The following is a 13,662-nucleotide window of genomic DNA, read 5'->3' as shown; positions in this document are numbered from 1 at the left end:
AGGCATCTGACATCGTCAGTAGTGGGGGTGCTCCGCTAGCGTGGAGCCATACCTTTCAAGGGCAGGGACTGCCATCTCCAACCTAGGAGTCGTGCCTAGCCAGGCCTGCAGAAAAACCAGAACAGAGGCATTTGGGGACAGGCAAGTTCTCAGAAAGTTCACTTCTTTTTTTTTTCCTTTTTTCTCTTTTTTAATCTTTTTTTGGTGGTGGTGGTGGTGGAGAAAGTTCACTTCTTTACACATTCTTTTTGGTAAATTATTTGAAAAAGCACTGTACAGAGCAATTCAGGGGATGCAGAGAATGAGGCTCTACCTGGAGATGGCTGGGGCAGGGGCAGGAGCAGGGACCCCAGGTCAGGGGAGAGGTCAGCTGAGAGCAGGAGCGCAGACCCCTGGAGGAGTGGAGAGGCGGTGTGCAGCCCAGAGGCCTTTTAAAAAAAAGAGTCCTCTATTCATTCACTCACTTATTAAAATACCTGTTGAGCACCTGATACATGCAAATGCTGAAATTAAGGATGTAAACATTAAAACTATCTGCTTAACAGAGGGAAGTACATTTGTGAAAACTTTTGTGAACACACCACAAGAACACAAGGAGAAATCAGAGTGCTGGTGTGTATTATATCGGGGGAGTAAGAGGGAAGGCGGCTCCATTGTCTGCCCTCAGAGGCACTCTTGCCAGGGCCTGGGCATACATGCTACCCCACAGGAAACGGGTTGTGGAGGCACCCTGAGCCACCCAGAGAGCCATGTCCCCGTCACTGTCCTGGAGGGCAGAATACACGTCTTTGTACTGGCCACAGCTCAAATACAGGATTGCAGGAGCAGAGAGCCAAGTGCTGCTGCCTCTTGTCAATCTGGAGCCCCTCCCCTCTCCAGGGAGCTGGAAGGCTGAGAATAGGGGATGGTAGACATGCCTGGACTGAGCCAAATAGCAAAACAGGCTGATCCAAAAGCATGACCCGGAAGAAAAGGTCAGTACAGCACCACTCAGGTAAATTAAAAATACACAGACCAGCCCTGAACAGTGTGGCTCGGTTGGTTGAGTGTTGACCCATCCACCTAAAGGTTGCCGATTTGATTCCCGACCAGGGCACATGCCCAAGTTTTGGGTTCAATCTCAAGTTGGGTGCATGTGGGAGGCAACCAACCTATGTTTCTCTCTTTCCCTTCTTTCTCTCTAAAATCAATAAAATCATATTTTAAATAATACACAGGACAACCCATCATGGGTACAATTTCAGCATAGAGGCACCCTAAAGACAGGAGCATGGGTGAGGGTGCCCCCCACCACCCACACCCTGTTCTGGGTGAGTGGAAGTGAGAGAGCAACAGGGGGCAACTGATGGTACAGAAAAGAGGGCATTCCTTCCTGCAGGAGAAAGCTGGGGCGGGGAGCTATTGGTGAGCAGGTGGTGCTGGTTGGCAGGATCCCGGAACAGGTCATGGTGAGGGTGGGCCTGCTGGCTACCCACCATGGTCATCTGTCCAAGTGCAGATAGATGAGGCGAGGCTTGGAAGCAGGGCATTGGGGGTCTCCATGGAGGAACTGTGACAGTGGACATGGAAGTCATAGGGGCAGTGAGGATGGGGACTGCTGGGGCTGGCCCAGAGCCTCCGCAGGGGGAGAGTCAGGTGTGGTTAGATGAGGTGTCCCAACAGGGAGCGGGTGTTTAGGAAGGGCTTCCTCCTCAAAGCTGGAGCCCCTTCCTGCCCACTCTCAAAGGCATCCCTGCACCCGACATTTAGAGCAGAGCCAAGTTGGGCAATAGGCAGTGAGCAGGCCCCCCTTTGTGGTGCAGCTGCTCTGGGCATGGCTTCTGGCCCTGTACTGACGCTGGGGGGAGCCCTAGGCAGTGGGGCTGTGGGCTGCTTAGGGGTGACTCCTGGAGCCCCGCTCTCCTTGGAGCACATAACCCACGGTGTCCCTGTCACTCTGCACTGGACTGCCCCAGGGTGACCAGGCAGGTGTCCTTTGAGCCTGGACATGAAGCCTGAGGGACTCATGACCACACCCTGAAGATGCTGCCCCCTGCAAGGTGGTGGTGGGCATCCGGACCTCCAGGTTAGAGATGAGAGGAGCTGAGCCTTCTCTCAGCCAGGTCGGGGCACAGGTGCTGGGGAACCTGGGTTGAGCCTGCCGGTGAGAGAGCTGGTGCAGGGGCTGTGGGGTGAGGGCTGTCTGAGAGGAGGCTGGTAGAAGGGCCAGCTAGGCAGACCCAGAGAGTAGCTGTGGGGAGAGGATGGGGGAAAGGGCTCGTGTGTGAGTGTGTATGTGTGAGTATGTGAGTGTGTGTGAGTGTGAGTGTCTGTGAGTATGTGTGTGAGCTGAGATTGCTGGGAGGGATTCCAGCTCTGGGCTGGGTGCTATTGAGCCAGTACTTCCTAGTGTCTGAGAAAGGGTGTGTTCAGGGCAGGGCAGCTGGAGCAGAGCCTGGAAGCTTCCAGTATGTGAACTGTGGAGTTACCCAGGGGCTGGACCACTGTGGGAAAGCAATGGAGATCCAGACCCATCAACTCAGGCCTAGTGCTTGGCAGCTGAAGAGTCCTTGCCCAGGGGAGGAGTATTGGTCCAGGTGGGGGGAACCTCCAATGTCACCCTGACCATTTCTCTGTGTGGTCATGACTACATTAGACCCATAGTCCTGCATGCGGAGGCATTTTCTCTCCTCCTCCCCACCCCCACCTTCTTCATGCATGTCTCCAAGCTCATTTCAGGTGGGGGCCCAGAGAGGGTGAGAGCTCTGAAAGGCCACAGCAGGTCGGGAGGAGAAGCCCAGCGCTGGCTGGGAAATTGGTCATTTCACTGCTGGTGGTATCCATGGTCAGTGACGTTTATGTTGCTCTGGGAGGTGGGCGGTTCCATGCCAGACAGCTCAGCAGGGCCTCATGTGACAAGCACATGAAACCAGGACAACAGGGGGCTGTATCGTCTTCATTACAGGCGTCTGCACTGAATGGTCCTCCCGGCATTGCCTGGGTCCAATTTCTGCCAAGTATGTAACTTGTCAAGCTGGGGAATGTCTCAGCGGCCGTGTTGGCTGCGTTCCCTTGTCCAGCAGGGCTGGGATGGGCTGGGCTGTGCCTGCGTTCCCCTCCCCAGCTGAGAGGGGCTGAGAGCTCGGGGCACACAGTGGTGTGCAATGCATGCTCACAGGATACAGGAAGGCCCCGTAGAAGCTGGCCTTTCTGGAGGTGGTCCCCTGGACCCTCAGGTCAGGGTACAGCTGTGTGAGGGCCCTAGCCCCCTGCCTGTTCCTGAAGGAGAGCTGAGTGCAGCTGGATAGCACCCAAGGGCCCTCGAGGTGCCTGGCCTGCTCTATACATGTGGCTCTGAAGAAACCCACTATCACATCTACTGGCAGTGACATGCCTCCCAGGCCCAGTCTGTGTGGGGCCTGAGGGACTGTCCCCACATTCCCCTGCCTGCTTGGTGGGTCCAGGCATAGGACCCACAGAATGGCAGGCCATGTGAGGGCCCAACCATGCAGGCCTCAGGTCCAGGATGTCCGGAGGGCCAGTCCCAGGTTTGAAGAAGGCTTCTGAACAATTGAGGTTTGGCCTGAAGAGGGGACACGCTCCAGCGGCTGAGAGGAATGTAGGGCTGCATGGCCAGCTGAGTCCCGCCCCTCCACATGCCCTGGGGTTGGAGCCATCCTGTACCCATGGCCTGGAAGCAGCTTAGCTCCTGGTTCAGCTGGGCATCTGGACTAGCCAGCCCTTCTGATTATAGCCAGGAACCCCATACAAGACCCTATGGTGAGGCCATGTCCCCTAGACCCCAGGGCAACAGGGCCGTGTCCCCTAGACCAGACCCCAGAGCAGAGCCGTGTTCCTCCAGACTTCAGGGCCAGCTCTAGATTCTCCGAGGTTGACTTCCTGAATCGGTACCTCTCTCAGGTAGGGGCTGAGACCCAGAGACCTGGGGGAGATGGAGGGTGAACACAGATGGCCGGCCCTCCTCTTACCCCACATCACTGGGGTGTCCTGCCTGGTGCAGCTGTGGAGTGTGGGGAGCCCTCCTGTGCTCCCGGACCCTCTGGGTTTCCACTCTTGGGACAGCATGCCTGTCTTGGCCCAGGTCCCCTCAGAGAGAGGTCTGTGGGGTCCAGGATAGCCCCTCCTGCCTGTGGCCTCTACCCCCTGGGCTCAGAATGGCAGCAAGTGCTGAGGCTCCCTCACTCCTTACCCCTCTCTCCATTGGCTCTCACTTGATCTCTGTCCAGTGATCACAGCTGCCCGAGTCCCTATGGGACCTGGAGGACCCTTTCCCCCTCAGGTGGGTGGGGCAGGGCTGTGATGCCAGACTCCCTTCTGTGTCATCCTAAAACCCCTGTCTCCATGCAGTCCCAAGGCTTCCAGCATGGACATAGTCCTCTGTCCACCTACTCGGCCTTGGATCTTCAGGAGGGTCCTTCTCAATCCCCTCAGTGCATGGATGAGGAAATTGAGGCCTGAGGGGCTGGAGCCAGCATGACCCCCTCACTCTGACAGTGCTCAAGAGCCCAGGGGTCTGGGTTAAGACTGGGGAGGCCTTGGCCCTTGAGCCCCAGGTCCAGGTTGCCCCTCAGCCCCACCAGGTAAGGGATGCCAGCAAGGAAGACCCAGAGCTGCCCGCCTCTGGCATGACAACCGGGGATCAAAAACCTGAAACTGATGGAACCTGTTCTGAGACCCTCAGGAGCCCTGGTCTGAGTGGTGACCAGAAGGGGTTAGAGGGCAGTGGCCATAGAGCAGGGGAATGCTGGAGTGAGGGTTCATCAGCTTGGTCCAGAGGCAGCTGGTGCCTTCATCGCAGTTGCCTTCAAGCCTCTGCCCTGCCCACTAGTCTTCATCCCAGGGCTTCAAATGCAAACTGGGGCTGCTGTTTTCCCTTGGGTGGGCCTCATGCTTTGGTCCCGCTGCCCAGGTCCCATCCCTTCCTGTGGCCCAAACTCTCTCAAGGCCTCTCAACTCTGCCTGGATCCTGACCCTCCCATCTGCCTCATGAAATCCCATACACAAGTCTCATGGCTGCTGCCGCCTCCTGTAGGTAGCCTTCCCAGATTGCCTGCTCCAGGTCTAGGTGAGAATGTTTCTATTCTCAGCTGGGTGGATCTGTCCAGGAAGAGGGGTCAGGGTAGGTTGGCTATGGAGAGCCAGAAGACAGGACTCCTGGCACTCTGACAGCTGGGATTGCACATGGAAGGGATGCTTAATTGGCCCAATTTGCCACCTGAGAAGTAGCTCTAGAGAGGAACAGTGGTCTGGGCCAGCTGCCTGGACCCAGGGGGTGGGGAGCTGAGCAGTTTACCCACCTTTCTGCACTTCAGTTCCAGGGGCAGGAGGTGGGGGAGCAAAGTGTTTATGTAAATACCGCGTGCTGCCAGATTCTGTCGGGGTGAAGTCATCCTCCTCTCACTGAGGGGAGCATAGCTAGAGCTTGCCAGGAAGGTTGGGGAGGGGCTGAGACAGGCCCAGGCCCACCCAGAGTGGGGTCCAGCAAGGGAGGTAGTGCAGCACTTGGAGAACCAGCAGCCAAACAGGGAAGAAGCAAAGCCCTAGAGGCCACCTGCAGTGGACAGATCAGGGGAGAGAGACTGGAGGGTGGGGTCTCTGCCTGCTCCTCCTCCCAGGGCCCGGGGAGGGAGGACTAAGCAGGGAGGGCTGCTCACACGGGTGGCTGACACCCAGCCGGGCTCCTGTGTGTTTTGGCTTTATTCCAGGAGACTGTGAGCCCGGGGGATGGGCCTGCACACCGTTGGTGCTCCATAACTGCACAAGGAAGAAGGGGAGCTGGTGCTAGGAAGGGGCTGAAAGGGGCCATAATGCAGGGCACATGCTTCTTATTGCCCAGCTGCCCAGCAGGCCCTTTCAGGACAGAGGTTTCTATTCCCGTTTTGTAGGAGTTAAAACTGAAGGACAATGGCCATGGTGATTGGCCAAGGGCATCTCAGAGAACGAGAGACCAGACAACCATGCTCATGCCAGACTCAGCCACGGTACCAGCCAACTTCAGGAGAGAAAATTCTAGGAGGGGAGACAGTAACTGAGAACCGAGGAACAAAGGGATAAGTAACTTGAGAAAAATGTCAATAACAGAGAAGGCTGGTCCTCATGCACGAGACATGTGGGGACCTGGGGCTGAGGACATGTGCTCACAAATGTATTCATTCATTCATTCATTCATTCATTCGTGTATTCATCCACTCATTCGTTCATCATCTAGGTTGCTATGAGGCTGACACAAAGCCTCTGAGTAAAGTCAGGGACCCCTCAGCCTGCAGGAAGGACACAGCCCTGTTTCGCCTGAGACCCACCCCATGTGTGGAGCTGGTGATCTCCGGTCCTGGCAGAGCTGGCATGGAGGATTGTTCCCCAGAACCATTATGCTCTAGGAGGTAGGGGCTCCCCATGGCTGGGACTGCTGGGATCAGCTGGACACAGAGTCTTAGGTTGATCGCACAACCCAATCCAGCCATGCACCCCTACCCAAGGTCCCCACTTCCTCTCCCTATTCTCAGCCCCTCACTCCTGGGCCCAGGAAGTAAGGGGTTACCCATTGCAAGGCAAATAGTTTGGACCTGTCAGTAGTTGGCAGGTCCTCCTTCCAGCATCTGGCTCAGAGCCGCTCCAGCACTGTGACCCTCTGTCCCCTGAACAGTGGGATGAGCACCCCAGGGGCATCTGCGGTACCCACCGCTGGCGGCATCCTTAGTGCCTTGCCTGCTCCAGCCTTTGGCCTTGGTCCTGCATGGTCAGACCCTGGCTTGCTCCCCTTGCTCAAGGCTCTACCTCCAGCCACTCAGGACCTCAGCAGGTACCTCAGGGCTAGGCCAGAGCCCTGCTGCCTGTGGTGTGCCACTGGGGCCCTGGTGTCAGCTTCCTGTGTATCTGAATAAAGCACGTGTTGCCTCGAAGGGTATCTGCCATGGTGGCAGGCACCCAATGAGTGGCTTTGCCAAACTCTGGTTCAGATGGCCCCACCTGCCCACCCCAGAACACCACTTGATGAAGTCCTCAAACAACCCAAATCCAGGCCACCAGAAATTCCCTCCCTCAGCTCCCACCTGCCAGGTCTATGGCCCCAGGACAGAGCCTGGTACAATCCTCACTCCACACCATTGCTCGGTATCGCCTTCTCAGGGATGTTTTCTTGAACCCCAGAGTTGTTCTGAGTCCTGGGCCTGTCCTTCCATGGGACTCTCTGAGGGCCAGCACTGTCTCACCTCCCCTCTTTGGGCCTTGAGGCCCCTGTGGCCAGAGATACTGCATATGTTGAATGGAGGACCACCTGCTTGGGTGAAACCTCCACAAAAGAAGGAAGGCTCTCTGTCCCTTTCTGGTGTTTGTCCTCATTCCCTTCTCCTGGCCTGGGATACAGATGAGAGACCACCTTTGGACCATGAGTGCACTGATGGGGCTCTGCCTGGCCCGGAGCAGCCCCTCTGTCCCCTCCAGCGAGACTGGACATGTGTTGCCATGGCCCCTGATGCTCAGAGTGTAAGCTGAACATTAGCCTCACCAGGAGCTCAGCCCCCACACACCAGTAGTCAGAATCTGCTTTTTGACAAGGGTCAGGGAGGGGAGCACACAGAGCTCTGTGTTCTGTGACTACCCAGAGGAGGGTAGGTGCTGGGCTGGAGATCCCCCACAGGGGCTACACTGCCCCTCAGGAAGCCCAACCCCCCATTGTTAGGCCTTTCTGATTCCTTCTAGTCTCACTGTGTGAGGGAGATTTTAAAAATCAAGTTCCAGTACTTTTAAAAAACAAAATAATTGATGTGGTTCATTAACACTTGAAAAGGCAGAGTCCTACTGTAAGTGGGATATGAGTTGGAAGAAGTGAATAGGGAGCTGAGCTCAAGCCGGGGCCCCTGAGTGAGGGCGGACAGGGAAGGAGCATGGACAACACACCCAGGGCTCCCTTGGCCCTTGTCGTTGTTCTGGGATGGCCTTCATTCACCTATTTTCCTGGTGAGGACTCTGAGGCTCTGGGGGGTGGGGAGTGAGGGAGACCCAGGACACAGGCCTTGTCTGTGGGACTCAGAACCCTGCTCTCCCTCCCTTGAATGTGGTGGGGACTCTGTGAGTATCTGGGACCCCTGAAGCTGCCCAAAGGCCTAAGGGGACCACCTGGACCCCCAATGGACAGATTGTGTGGGGCAGGGTCTCTGTGTCCCCTGTAAGCTATGTGGGAGTGGAGGTGGGTTAGGGACCATGGTTTGGGGGAAGAGGAGAAAGGGTATTTCTACCTCAGCCTTCAAGGGTAAACCTGGTCCTTCTGGCCACTCTTGGGAGCTGCCTTTGTCCCTCTGACCCTCAGTCTTTGCATGTCTCTCCCAGGCTCAGGCTTCAGGCATAGGATCCCAGAACCTCTGCCCCGCTAAGGGCCACCTCCTTCAAGTCGCCCAACTGCCCAGAGCACACTTCCTGCTTGTGAATCCTATTTACACTGTAAAGCCCCTCGCCAATGCCCCTCGCCATTGCCCCTCGCCTGGGCCACCTGCCTGATTACACTCCTGGGGGAAGGACGATGCTTACCCTGGATGCTGACAGGCTCCTGGATGCTGCTTCTCTCCCTACTGCTTCCTGCTTGTGTGCCTGCTGTGGGCCCTCTGGGGTAGGCTGGGGCCTGAGCTGCTGGGGCCTGGCATGGGTTTGAGTGAATGAACCATTTAGTGAAAGAACGAATGAATGAATGACTGAGCAGATGGATGGAGGAGGATGCCCAGGTGGAGAAACTGGTTCAGTGAGCTGCTGTACTGTACAAGGCTCACCTCAGCTTGAGGAAAGGCATGCTTTGTCCTCAACCTTTGCTAGTGACAGCCCAGGCCCTGCTTCTGGGAATGAAGCTGGGTTGACATAGGGGAGGTGGACCCCGGGCCTTTGCCCAATGAGAGTCCTGGAGGGGCCTGGTACAGGCAGCTGGCCTGGGCACACTCAGTGAGATGATTCCTGCCTGTCAGATCCGGCTAGTGGCCCAGAGCTCTGGTGGCTCTTCTCTCCTCACACGCCCCAGTGTCACCTCACCCACAGAGCACTCCTAAAGGTGACTGAGACTGGAGGGAGAGATCCAGGGTCCAAGGGGCTGTGGGTGGGCCTTAGGCCCTGCCAGGGGTGCTGCCCAGTTCATGGTCCCTGGAGCCAAGAGTGGCTGCGGCAAGGATGGTCAAATGCACCAGCATTTGGGACTGCCGAAGTCCCATACTGTGGTCTATCTGAGAACAGTGACCCAAGGGTCACACAGGTGAGAGAGAGGGACCAACCGGGGCCACCATATGAACACCTGAGCACAGCTGGCCTCTGGGCCACTGGGGATAAGGGCTCCAGGGCAGCAGGCGCACCATCCCAGAGAAGCTGGCCTCAGCCTCCCTCTGTGCCCCTTCCATCAGGCCTCCCCCTCTTTGGGGCTCCCTTGTCCTTTCCCACCAAGCCCCTAAGGTCCTACCCGCTCCAGGCTCTTGGGGGTCCCTGAGGTCCCCTCCTCTTGGCCACATTGACTCCCTCAAACCCTGGGGAAGGGGGGCTTCACCCTAACCAATCAGCACCTCCTCCTGCAGGAATCTCTTGAAGCAGCCACTGGGGGGGATGCAGGGTGAGTCTGCAATACGAGGGTCCCGGGACTGGGGTTGGCCTGGGAGCCAGTGTCTGTCTGAGTTGAAGCATTAGGGGGTCCCCAAATGACCCCCTCCAGACATTCAGGGGCCCACCAGCCTCTCTACCACCCAACTCCCAGTTCTCAAACATTCAGACTCCAGAAACAGCAAGAACAAAACACAAAACGAGGCAAAAGGAACCAACTTCTCTCCTGGAGCATTTGGGCGTGTTTCTCCTGAACCTTAGAAAAATAAACTGTGCCCTTGAAGTGTGGCTTGGGGAGCAAGTGAGGCGGAAGCCGCAGCCTTGAGTGCAGGACAGATGTGAGCCGAAAGGCCCGGGGCTCAGACGCCGACCCCAGCCCACACACACCCAAGACACCCTGGACTCTGAGGTGGGGCCTTGGGCAGAGGTTTGTCTCACCTTTGCACCTAATGCTGGCAGGGAAAGCGTTCAAAGCCCCTGGGTGGGATCTGGGGGTGGCAGTAGCCACAGTGGTCAGCAGGGACTCAGAGTGTGGCCTTAGCCTGAGGGTGGGGAACTGTTAAGGGTTGAAAGTCATTTTTTCTGGTTATAAACATAACACAGACAGTTAGCTGATTAGCAAAGCAGGAAGAAAAGCGTGCCACCCCTCAGAGAACCAGGCAGGTGCATTTCCCTCCTCCCTTGCTTTTCTTCCATTTCCCCGATTCCCAGAATTCCTCCTCAGTCTCCTTTCTGCTGGTGGGACAGGAGCTGGAGCCACAGCACTTCTGCCCAGTCCTTGCCCTGGGGCTTCCACCCCAGGTCAGGCCAGTGCTCAGCAGTGCCCGCAGCTTCTCAGAGCCTACTGCCTGTCGCTAGCATCGGACACTCCTCCTGCCAGGGCTGGGACAGGAGCCGGTGGATGGATGGTTCCACTCCATGGGGCCACAGGGACTATTGGCTTCCTCACAGGATGTCAGGGCTCCAGGTGGAGACTGCATCCCTTGGTCATACCCCTCATGTCCAAGGGTACAGAGAGCTCCCTCTGATGGGGAGGTCTGAGGTTCTGGCTTGAAATATCTTGGTAGCATTCCTGGAAAACGCAAGAGCCATGTGGGTGCACCAGGCCACCAGTACCCAAAGGGGAGACCTGCTGCCAGGGAATGCCAGCCCTCAACCCCCACTCCAAGGCCTTGGCCCCTCCTCTCCTGTCCTCCCCTCCCCTCCCATAGTGAGGCCTGATGGGCAGTTCTGTCCTCCTGGTCCTTGGAGGGTCCTGTCTTAGCCACCTACCCAACATCTTCTCTCTGGGTCCTCATTTTTCCTTGTTGGCATTTATTATGTATCTTGATTTCATATTTGTCTGCTGTTAGATCCCCAACCCTCGACCCCACCCCAACTTGGCTAGAAGTTCCAGTGACTTTGTCATCATGATGTTCCCAGGACCCCAGCAGGCCTGGTACAGATGAGGTGCCTGTAGGGCTCACAGAAACACTGATAGAGGCCCAGGAGCCTACACAAGGGTCCCTCCTGGGTGGGTGGTGCCTCACAGCCCACTTTCTGCTCCTGAGGGACCTGCCTGCTTCGGGGGACACCCTCTAGGCCCTCCCACAGCTGCTTCTGTGGACCCTGCTCTGGTGTACAGGATCCTGGGCTGTGCCAACCCCTCATGGGTCTCCCACTCCTGGTCTTCTTGGATATGGGGTGCTCGGGCTCCCACATGAGGCTTCCCACTAGGCCTGACATGGCCTTTGGCAGGCAGACCCCACCTCCACCCCCAGCCACCTTAAGGAGCTTCACATTGAGAGGCCTCCTCACCCCAGGGTCCCTCATCGGGCCGGGGTCAGAGAAAAGCAAGGTCAGAGGGCACCAGGGCTATGCGAGGCCAGAGCCCTTGCAGCTGGAGGACTGAGCCTACACCTCGTCCACCTGCAACCAGCCCAAGTGGGGAGGCCCATATTCTGGGGGCCTCGGGGTAGGGCAAGAAGCTGCCTCTTATGGCTCATCTGCACCTGTGGGAAAACCACACTTTCTCTCCTAGCCAGACCTTCCCTCTGCACCTAGACAGCAGGACCTTCATGCTCACCTGACCCCCACCAGAGACTTCTGTTGCACTTGGAGGACAACTGCCTTTTTGTCACCACCTTCCCTGCCTGCCCCCACCCACTGATCATTTGCAGCCTCATCCAGCCTCAGACATGTGCCATCTGGATGGATGTGTCCCACTCTGTCCTTCCAGACCTGGCCCCCACAGGGTCCAGGGGTCCTGGCTGCAGCCTTGATCCAAGACTCACTGTGGCCTCTGGGCGATCAAGGCCAAGTCCTTAACCTGCAGGGGCCCTTGCAGTGTGTGGGACGCCAATGTGGGAAGCACCCTAAATCCAGGTCCTGCTGGGCAGTGGGGTCAAGGCAGCTGCTGGAGCTGACCAGAGACGGTCTCTACTGCAGAGGCTGGAGCTCGTGGCCATCTAGTCAGCACAGGAGGGCTCCAGAGGCAAGCTCCAGTCCAGAAGGGAGCGGCGGGCCTGGCCACTCCGTCCATTCCTGTGGCCCCGAAGAAAAAGAGCAGATCCTTGTGGCTGTTGAGCCAGGGCTGGGGCTGCCCACTTTGCCTACAGACAGAGTTGTGAGAGACCCAGGACCAGGCTTCTACGGGGCTTCTCACAGACCCAGGGATGAGGACTCTATCCCATTGGAAACCCCCTCCAGGTGGTGACACCCTGGAGAAACCCCTCCACTGGGGTTGACAGGGATGCTTTTTCATAACCACAGCTGACTGATACAGCTCCATATTCTCTGGTGGCTGAGGTTGCAGCTTCCCCCTCACCACACCACCTGCCCTCTCTCCTGTAGCAGAGGTTGACACCAAGGCAAGGGTCATGCTTTCTTGTGACAAGGTCCCAGCAATGGCTCAGCCCACCTGGCCCCACAGCGGTGGGTCATATGCACTCTCCCAGTGTGATCTTTGCAGCCTGCCCATTGCACAAACTGAGGGGTGAAGGGAGACCTAACAGGGGCCCTCCCACTGCATACCTGCACAGCCTGTCCAAACCACAGGTCTGAGTTTCAGGGATGCACCTACACTAACATGGTTCTGCTCCCCGAGAGAGGATGTGAGTCCTGCCACAGCATCCCAGCTGCCCATGCTCCGCGTGTGCAGTGAGTGGCCCAGGGAAGCCACTGACGTGTATTATTTCACCTGCTGGATCCAGCATTGTAAGGCAGGGACAGGAAGGTCATAAAAACATCATGGTAACCTATATATTATTTTTATGCTGGTGCTTAACACGATGCCTGTGACACACGTGCAGGACTCCATTGTCAGACCCTGGTCTGTCCTGTGCACACATATCGGGGCTGTGGTGTCTCTTACATGTGTGTACAGGCTGCAGGGCTGGCACTGAGCTTCTCCAATGTGGGTCTGGGGTCCAGCTGCTAGCTGCCCCCATCCCACTTGCTTCCCACAAAGCATCCCTGAGTCAGGGTCTGGGAGGGGCCACACAGGGACAGCCTTCCCCAGCTCTAGGCCAAAAACTAAGGGAGAGCCCAGGCGCCTTTGGCAGCCATGCTACATGATGTGGGAGTGTGTATTCTCCTGGGGTGCGTGTGTGCGTGTGAGTGTGTGTGTGACTGTGGCTGAGCAGACTCTGCTCACTCCAGACCAGCCCCCAAAGCCCTGCAGGCCTCACCCTCTACCTGGCTGAACCAGGACTGACCTTCTCTGCCTGCCCCACCTGGACTGGGCCCCTCGCCTCCCACCATTGCCCCAACCCCAGGGTGTGGTCCCAGGCTTTCCCCTGGGCAGACAGACAGATGGCAGCTCCTCAAAGCTCCAGGGTGTCTTCTGGTTTCAGGAGACCATACTGAGTCAGGCTCTGCTCCCTAGCTCTCTGGGTCTCAATTTCCCAGGCACACAAGGCTGGTTCTGGCATTGCATGAGTGAGGTGAGGTGAGGGGGTTTGGGAGAGTAACACCCTGCTTCTGAATGGGGAGCCTGAAGGGGCCATCCTGGAGAGGTGAACAGGAGGGACACGCAGACTCTGAGGACCAGGAGGTCTCACATATGATGGGTTAGGGCCTCAGGCCTTCCTCACCTGTCCTCCCAGCGGCAGACTCTGT

This window comes from Myotis yumanensis, unplaced genomic scaffold (assembly GCF_028538775.1).
Source record: "Myotis yumanensis isolate MYYU_CA2020_CCGP unplaced genomic scaffold, mMyoYum1.0.hap1 SCAF_5, whole genome shotgun sequence".
Classification (NCBI taxonomy): Eukaryota; Metazoa; Chordata; class Mammalia; order Chiroptera; family Vespertilionidae; genus Myotis; species Myotis yumanensis.
Note: the sequence above shows the minus strand (reverse complement) of the source record.